Below are 9,228 nucleotides of genomic sequence, written 5' to 3'. Positions count from 1 at the left end.
TGATCGGGGTATAACCGTCCAACTTCATGACCTCATTTTAACTAACGTGTATGTACCATCTGGGAGTAATGAAAGACGGCACTTCTATCGGAATCAGATAGTTGAACTGTTAAAGAACGTTACCGTGCTTGTCGGAGATTTTAACTGTGTGTTGCGCCGTGAAGACCAGACGCCCAATTTTCACACTTGTCAAGAGCCACAAACATAGGTGACTGAATTAAAACTGCTAGATACCTGAACTTACTTGAATCGCCACCATATCGGATATACTTCCGTCAGTAGCACGTCAGCAAGCAGGTTAGATAGAATCCGTGTTACTAAAGAATTCATGCGCAATATTGATGATTGTGGGATACGGCCTATAACTTCTCCGACTATTGTGCATACAATATTTCAGTCAAGTATTCCAACAAAAGACGTTTCATTGCCGGAGCGGTATGGCAACTTAACGTCTCACTATTGCAGGATGCTGAACTGAAGCGACAGATTCGACAGACATGGCACAAATGCTTACGCTCCCAAACGAGATATCGGGAGAGGACCTTTTGGTGAACCAAATATACAAAACCCGTACTTCGTAAATGCATTATACAGGACGCAAAAGCCCTAGCACATCGGCGCAACCAAACGGCGGAATATTACTTCTCCTGTTTGCGAGACCTCTATCAACAACCAGATGGCCTTTCGGCTAACATAATCAGACTGAAAGCTTTAAGTCGAAAATAAACGCCATAGCCCGGTAGAGTTTGGACGAGGTGAATACGTGAGCTCGAGGCAAGGACGATCTTATGCAGGAAAGTATGTCGTTATACCATGTAATAAGGGAGACACGTAGATGGGAACAGAGAGGAATAACCGCGCTGGCGGAAGATGCCGGAGGAGAGTACACTACTCAGACCGCTATGAAACAATATGTGGCGAAGTATTATAGGGATCTCTACGCTGGAACGGAAATAGACTGGACGGTGAAGAACTTTTAGCAAACGTTACGACGGGAATACACGAGTGAGATAATGCCAGTCTAACATATAAATCAGGAAGAAATGAAAACTATAATTAACGATGCTCCAAGGAAGAAGTCAGCTGGTCCCGATGGGCTCCCGCTCGAATATGACGTACGCATGTGGAACATAGTAGGGAATTAGCTCACAGATACATACAATGATCTGTTAACTAATCAGGCCTTCCCTCCTATATTTACGGAGCGAATGATTGTACTCATTACCAAAAAACCAAGCAGCAAGAGGATTCGCGATTTAAGACCACTCGCCTTACTCAACGCTTAGTTTAAAATTTTCACTCGCATCCTGAAAAGAAAGATGAAGCCACACCTACAAAATGCCATAGGCCCTTACCGAACGAGTGCAATAAAGCGAAGGTGAATGCTAGATACCTCATGTTAGTATAGGGACCTCACTTGTATAAGGGAGAATAGTCTTTCCTTATTGTTTTTAGATTTTGATGTGTGTGTGTGTGTGTGTGTGTGTGTGTGTGTGTGTGTGTGTGTGTGTGTGTGTGAGAGTGTGTGTGTGTGAATTCCTAGGAGACCAAATTGCTGAGGTCATCGGTCCCTAGACTTACACACAACTTATTGCTAAGAACAACACACACACACCTCTAATCATTCATGGTGGTGTCTGTTTGTTCTATATCGTGTCTCCCTACCACTTTCGCGCAACGACGCTCTGAACGTGTTTTTTAGGGAATTGACTAGTTTGAACCTGGGACCTTTTGCTGGAAAGGAGACGCCAGACCACACATGACATGTAGAATTGACAAGAGTTCGGAGAGACTAGCGATGATATAACCAAATACTTCATGATTTCAGCGTCAGCTCCACTGCACTCCCTGTAAAAGAATCTTAATACTAACTAAATTTAGTGGAAGGGGTTCAAGGCTTTCCTATTTTTAGTTAGCTGGTAAAATAACGTCGAAAAAGCAGTTAAGTTTACCATTGGAAATTTTGTTCTACTCACAAAACATTGTTTATTTATTGCACTATTGATAAAAGGAAGTGTTTTAATACAGGGTGGTAAAAACCAACTGCGTTCAACAAAATGTGAACGAATATTCCCTGAGTGGGTTTCCAAGTTTTGCAATGGATCGAAGGATGACCTATGCCATATCACATCTATAATCTAGGTTTAAATTAAGTTTTACAAGAGAGAAAACTATCTAAATGGTCGACAGTGACCCTGAATTATCTTATATTACTTATCTCACTTGTCGTAAATTACAGTGGCTGATGTGGCTTCTCAATAACTATATAACAGAAAAGTCATCGCGTTTCAGATTTTTACTTCAAGTGGTAAATGTGAACACCATGAGCTTTAATTGACGATCGACACTAGTATTACGCAAAAAAGGGGGTGTAACAGATGAGACTTCTGCAGTTCTGAGTGAAGCCTTATGCGTTCAAAAATGCGGCATCGCGTGCGTTCATTACCTTGTCGGTGTTTAGGCAGCGTCAGGGCGGCAGCGGGCAGCTCAGCTCCGCTCACCTCGCCATCTCGGAAGCAACTCTTCTCCTAATTTCTCCTTACTACAATTTACCGAAGTTGGTTGTGTTTTCATCTGACCAATCAGGGTCTCAATGTTAACCTTAAGCTCCGCCTACAAAAATTCTGTCTATCCAATGAGAAACGTTATACTTTTCATGGTGGGGCAATGTTTTTAAAGTTTGCAACGTAACGGAGACGCGAAAAAGTCTCACGCTAAAACCTGCAGCTGGTGTGGTCCTTTTAGCGTTATTGTAAGATCTATACTGTTCTTCTGGAGGGCTCTATCTTTTAACATGGGCTGGGGGGTGGTCCTAACGTAACAGAGACGCGAAAAAGTCTCACGCAAAACCTGCGGGTGGTGTGGCCCTTTTTGTGTTATCGTAAGATCTATACTGTTTTTCTGGAGGGCTCTAGCTTTTAACATGGGCTGGGGGGTGGTTCTTGACGTAACAGAGACGTAAAAAAGTCTCACGCTAAAACGTGCGGGTGGTGTGGCCCTAGTGGTTAGCTGGTGACGTGGGTATCCAGTCCGTCCCTTATCGCAGGGCCTTCTAGCTTAACACGGTTCTGCTCTCGGCTTTTGTTCTCGTTTCTCCCCTCGGAACTGCGTCGGTCTCACGGTGGGAAGGTATGACATGCATTTAGGCATTCTTGTGTTAGTCTGTGGTATTCCATTTGCTCACTCGTTACTCGTAATACTTTGGTTAATTTAATGTCACGATTTATTCGGAGCTATGTGACATACTACTGGATTTGCTTATCATGTCAGGGTTTTCGTGGAAGTTGTTGGATTTGCCTGACACCTTACACTCCCATGCCCGATGGAGGTCTGGAACCTCCGGCGGGAAGGGCTGCGCAATCCGTGACATCACGCCCCAGACCACGCGGCCACTCCCCACGGCTAGATTTTCATAAAGCCTTTGATAGCATCAATCATGGCTTCTTATTCACCACCATGCAGAAAATGGGTTTAACGACCACTTTATAATTGTCATACGTAAATGTATCAAAGAAAAAAAGAGGTTTAACGTAAATGGACAGCTGACAAACATTACCACTTCAACAATCAGTACGTCAAGGATGTCCATGGCCTATGACATTATAAGCGAACACTGCGGAACCTTTGGTCTCGACAATGCACCAGAAAATGAGAGGACTACAGACCTTCAATATTAAGAGAGTTTGTCACTTTTATGCTGTCGACATAAGCGTTGTAGCAAATTCCAGTAGTGAGGTCGACGAGGTGCGACGTTTGGTACACCAGTACTCACTATCATCTCCAGAATAACGCATCTCTGCTCTTAGAGTAGTGCAATTGGTGCGCACTGGATAGGTGTAACTGAAGAGAGATTTCAACTCGGATTGTGGTTAAGGTTGAATCCCAAGCTCATGGCTACGAGCAATTGGGAGCGGAAACTTAAAATCTTTCTGAAGGACCATAACATGCGATCCTTAGACCGACTGCAGAAAGTTCAGTTTATAAATACATATATACTCAGCAAAATATATCATGTTGCAGCAGTCTTACCGCTAACGCACGTCACCGCATAAAAAAATACTAGCTGCAACTTGTTGGTATGTCTGGAAACAAAATCAAAGTATTCTTCCACACGGGGACTTTACTGAAGCACAACGGGGGACTTGGAATTAAAGACGTTAAATCTAGATGTGACGCACTGTTTCTAACTCGCGCTTTTAAACTAATACGTGTCAATAAGACAGACATTATGAAACTTCGGTTGCTCTCGTTAGATCCAGAGAACAGGAACGCTCCTGTTAATGTAGCACATATAGAAGCCAGCCTAGATGACGTTAGAAAGTACTATGTCGATTGGAGCTATGTAAGACTTCCATCAGCACAAACCAACACTAGAAGCATCCATGATATTACCAGAAATCGTCTTGACAACCCAATTCAGGTAAAATATCCTGCTAAAAACTGGATGAACATTTCGAAAAATATCAATAATAAAATTCTACTAACTAGAGTCAGTGCCGTATGGTATGACGTCGTAAACGAAACCACACCCACAGCGGAACGATTATGGAACATCAAATTGAGACCATCTCCATACTGCGACAAAAGTCAAGTTGTAGAAACTGTAGCGCACATGTTCTTATGTGAAAATAAAATCAGAATTTGCAACTGGACTGCAAACACCTTAGTACTTATCAGCAGAACCACAGAACGTCGTATACCCATAACTGAAGCTTTACAACCCGATTGGAAATGTTACCGTCCGCAAAGGATAACATTTATTCGTGGCTTCTGAGACAGTTCGTGTTTTGCTTGTTAACAAACAAAACTTTGAACTTAGGAGAGTATATGTATTATATTGCAGAAGAAGGATGACAAATGTAAGGAATGATTTCAAAATGTTTCTTATCTTGCTTTATGTGGGCTACAAAGAGGAGGGCAGTTTTGTTAATTAGAAGCAGGATACTTATTCTTTCATTTTTATTATTCCTGGAATCTTTTTTGTGTTGGCTCTAAAATAAGAACTGTTCTAATTTGGCAAAACCCCAACGACTCCGAATTTTGTTTCATTTTCTGAAAAATATATGAATTCCTTACCGACATCATATGCATCCAATGCATAATAACTAAAAATGTGAAAATATTTTTGAGTGAATGTTTGTTATGGATTTTTCTGTCACATATTTTGTTTTTAAAAAAATCGAGGTGCTGCGGTGGTTTGCGCAAAAAAAGGATGCGACCCATGAGAGAAGAAAATTTTTTTGTTGCTCCTCGATTCATTGGGAGGGCAAACGATTCAGATAAAAACGAGTACTGTCAGCGAGGTTCGATACCGAGACATTGCGTTTATGCAACTAGCTGGTTACTCACTCGGCTCCGAACTCCTTGTACTTTAGCAGTCATACACAGTAGGCTGTATTAGCAGGCCTAAGATTCTCAAGCCCGATTTTCTCGAAAATGGTTGAGAGTTGTGCCTTCCTATTTGCATACTTTGAACTGCGCTACGCACCCCGTCAATATGACTCAAATCGGTGGGGATGGGGGGAGGGTAGCTGGTGTGGGAACGGATACAGCCGATTCTCCAACGCCATAAGCGTTTCTCTCCATCTCGGCCACGGTCGCGCTTTTGTCCATCATATGATCCGCCCTGTTCGCCGTCTAGGCGCGCGAGCGCGACGCACAACTTGAAAGCAATCTCTGGGGGGCGAGCAAATCGACCGTGCGGTTCGAGCTGACACTCTTCATTCTTCCCCTCTGTGTTTCTTCTATCGCTCAATGTTGCATTGCCCTTACCTTCCTTGTACTGTGGTTGAAGTTATTACAGGTGTCCCTTCCTCTTCATACTGTAGAACTCATTATCACAGTATCTACAACCTTAGAGAATTTCACCATTCGTGAGTACTTCAGTAACGCACTTATTTCCACAATAATTCTTGCAGACTATTCTCGTGTACTTTAGTCTTCATCATTACTGCAGTGTGAGTCTATATTATCTCCAATATCCGATCTCCAAATCTCTGTCTGACTACGGTGTAATCTAGCAGTTACGTGTATTCGCCATTATAGTTGAAATTTGTTGCAGAACTCAGTATTTCTCCTCTCTCTCTTTTCTACGACCAAATCCATATTCTGCCGTAACACTGCCGTCAGTTCTTTTCCCTACACCCGGGTTACAATCCCTTTTAGGTATTAGATTATAGCATACATTTATATACTGTATTTCCAGCCCAGTTGCCTTTCTGCCTCTTCCTCTTGTGCTTGTGATGTCGGCTTCTGTAACTCAGCTATCATTCTTGGCGATGGTTCACTGTCGATTCTAATGAAAACAACGCTGCTACTGAACAGGCCACAGTAGCTCATTCTCTAACCTACCTTCCTACTCGTAATGAATCCTCCACCCATTACAAGTTGTCTAACCATAACCCTTAGCTATTTTCCATTTGACTGACAGCTACTGTATATAGATAGAGCCTTTGCATTTCTCTTTTGACATGTTCTGGCTTCCATACCACGTTCAGTCTTCCTACATTCCACTCTCCGACTCGTAGAATATTACCATTGGTTTTTTAGGTTCTTTTCTTCGAATTACTCTCTAGGAGACCCGAAGTGGAAACTGATCTGGAATATTCTAGCAGTGGAGTAATCATCATGATGGTTTTTAATTGCAGACCGGCTATAGTTGGAATGCAGTGTAGGTGCTCCTCAGATGAGAAGTTGGTGATCTTGCCCAACTATACTTGCCCTAAAGAACTATGTTTAAAACACGATTAACAAAAGGACAAAAATAAATAGTGACTGTGAAACACATATAATTTAAGGCAGTTATGTACAGCAAAGAATAACAAATGCTGCTCTTCGTACTGCACTGGTAAGACAACTTTTCAAGTAAAGAAAATTTTATAAATCGCTGCTTTCTTTGTATTTGTAGTCTATATAATCTTTTCTCCACATTAAGTAGTCTTTCTCAAATTAACAGATTGCTAAAATTTATCATAGCTTGATTTCTTACTACAAGTTTAATGAAGTGGTTCACCTTAAACAAGTAGGACACTATCTAATTTGAGCGTATTTCCAGGTGTCCATAGCTTGTTTTTGCTCCTTCCCGCGACCTGCCTTACGGTGTCACAACGTGTTATTCCAGTTATTACACTAGAACGTGTTCTGGGCTAGTTTCCAAAATTCGGTGATGACGTGGCCAGGCTCACTCTAAATACTGTAATACCGATTCTGCTTCAAATTGACTTAATACGAATATCTTGAAAGTAACGTGCTATATCAACATCCCGTTGTCATTAGTGGATGCTGTGTCGGCTGCTACATGGAAAATGAATATTTGTTGACTGTGCAGTAATGGGTAAAAGGATGTATGCTTGATAACGTACACAGTATCCCAGGAGGAACGGTCTACATATGAGAGAGATGACGTGAAAGATCATTGGAAGAAAACACTTTACAAAACATGGGCTCTAAAATGCATACTCTAAGTCCTATGAGCGCTTCTTCATCTTCGATGCTATGAAACAAATCTCTTCTACTGCAAGCTCTTTGCTTTTCTTATCTCTGGAGCAGGTAAAATGGACCAATGCAAGATATATGGTCTAGTAAACATGCACTCTCAAGTACATATCTTAAGATGAATGAGAATTCGTTCAGAAGTTCACACTAGCGAAGATGAATAAGTGTTCATACCTGTTAAAGTATTCACTTTAGATCCCATGTTTACTGGACATTATTTCTTGTTTTGGTCCTTAATGCAATCTCTGAAAATATGGAAAGCAAAGAGCTTGCAGTAGAAGAGAATTGTTTCACAATATCGAAGATGGAGAATTGCCCATAGCTCTTAAGCCCACATTTACGACAGTTTTTCTTTATTTTTTGGTTCTATACAGGTAGTTTTATATGTGGTACCTCAATATGTGCACACATTAGTGTATTGTTTGTTTATCTTCTACAGTATTCCCACAAACACATTACATAATTTACTACCTGATGTTTTATGTACAGTCGTTACTGTACAACTAATTGGACTATTTCTGTCAGTATAGCCAAACCGTTTTGTGTCTAATCGTCCACACTTCACCTCACCTGACATGTTGCACAGGGAAAAGAAGAATCAACGGCTTGGTCTTGCCACTTGAATTTGGAGGTCGTAACTAGAGAGCGGATTAAATGCATCATAAATATCTTAAAATAAGCATGAAAATATGCATGAAAAATGCTTAAAATGTATGAGAAGTGTGGAAATATGCGAGATCAAATAATAAAAAAAATTGGTACTGCGTGCCTTATATCTCAATGTTGAACCTGCGCGTATTTACGAGAAAGAGCCCAGCCACACGAAAAATCGGAACATTTAGAATGCTGATGTCATTTTCTGAATCCTTCCTCTTAGGGGTTAGGAAGGGTGCCTTTCTTGGATTATTTTATAAAAATTTGCAAAATGGGGACGCATACCGTGTTTCAAGAATTGTTCCATCTTTGCTATTATTGTCGGTAACAAGCGGATAAGATGCGACTGACTGGCAGCGAAACAATCAATATGTACAGGACCAACATCGAGATATATCGCATGCAGAGGGGCACGCTCTAAACCTTCGTAATATTTATTTAAAAAACAACACACAATCATGAATTTTTTTGAGCAGCATTAACTTTTAATTAATACTATTGGACCAAAGCATCATTTACAGTATATTTTACATTTTTATGCTATTATAAACATAAACAACCAAGTACTGTTCCAAATGTTAGGTAGTATGATTGTGTCTTCGATCACTCAAAATATTTTTACAAGCAGAAAAGCACCGTGCTATATCAACTGAAGTAACAGGGCAGTATTTGAATTTGGGTGCTATGTTGGCACTTACTGTTTCTGGTAAAAGTTCACCTGTTCCATCAATAAAACTCTCAATTTGACACAGGGGCTCAAAGCCCGGATTATTTTTTAAAATGCTTTCAAATTTTCGTTAAGTTTTCTTGGGAATATCTCCAGCAATGAGGGGTTCACTAGAATAATTTTATTCATCAACTGAATAGATTCATTCAACGCCAAACCTTGAGTTTCAAGCTTTTTAATATTTGCAGGTATATGGGAAAAATGAGTGTTAATCACAACAATGTCTTTTTTAATACCGGAATGATTAAAAGCTTCCTTGCACCGGCAAACTGCCAAAGCCTCTGCACTATCGAAGTCGTTTACTGCCCTTCTAATGGCCTCGGAATGTTCATTGTAAAACAACACAGCTTCGA

The sequence above is a fragment of the Schistocerca gregaria genome, chromosome 1 (genome assembly GCF_023897955.1).
Source record: "Schistocerca gregaria isolate iqSchGreg1 chromosome 1, iqSchGreg1.2, whole genome shotgun sequence".
In the NCBI taxonomy this organism is placed as follows: Eukaryota; Metazoa; Arthropoda; class Insecta; order Orthoptera; family Acrididae; genus Schistocerca; species Schistocerca gregaria.
The sequence above is the reverse complement of the archived record's forward strand: the minus strand, read 5'-3'. Positions refer to the sequence as shown.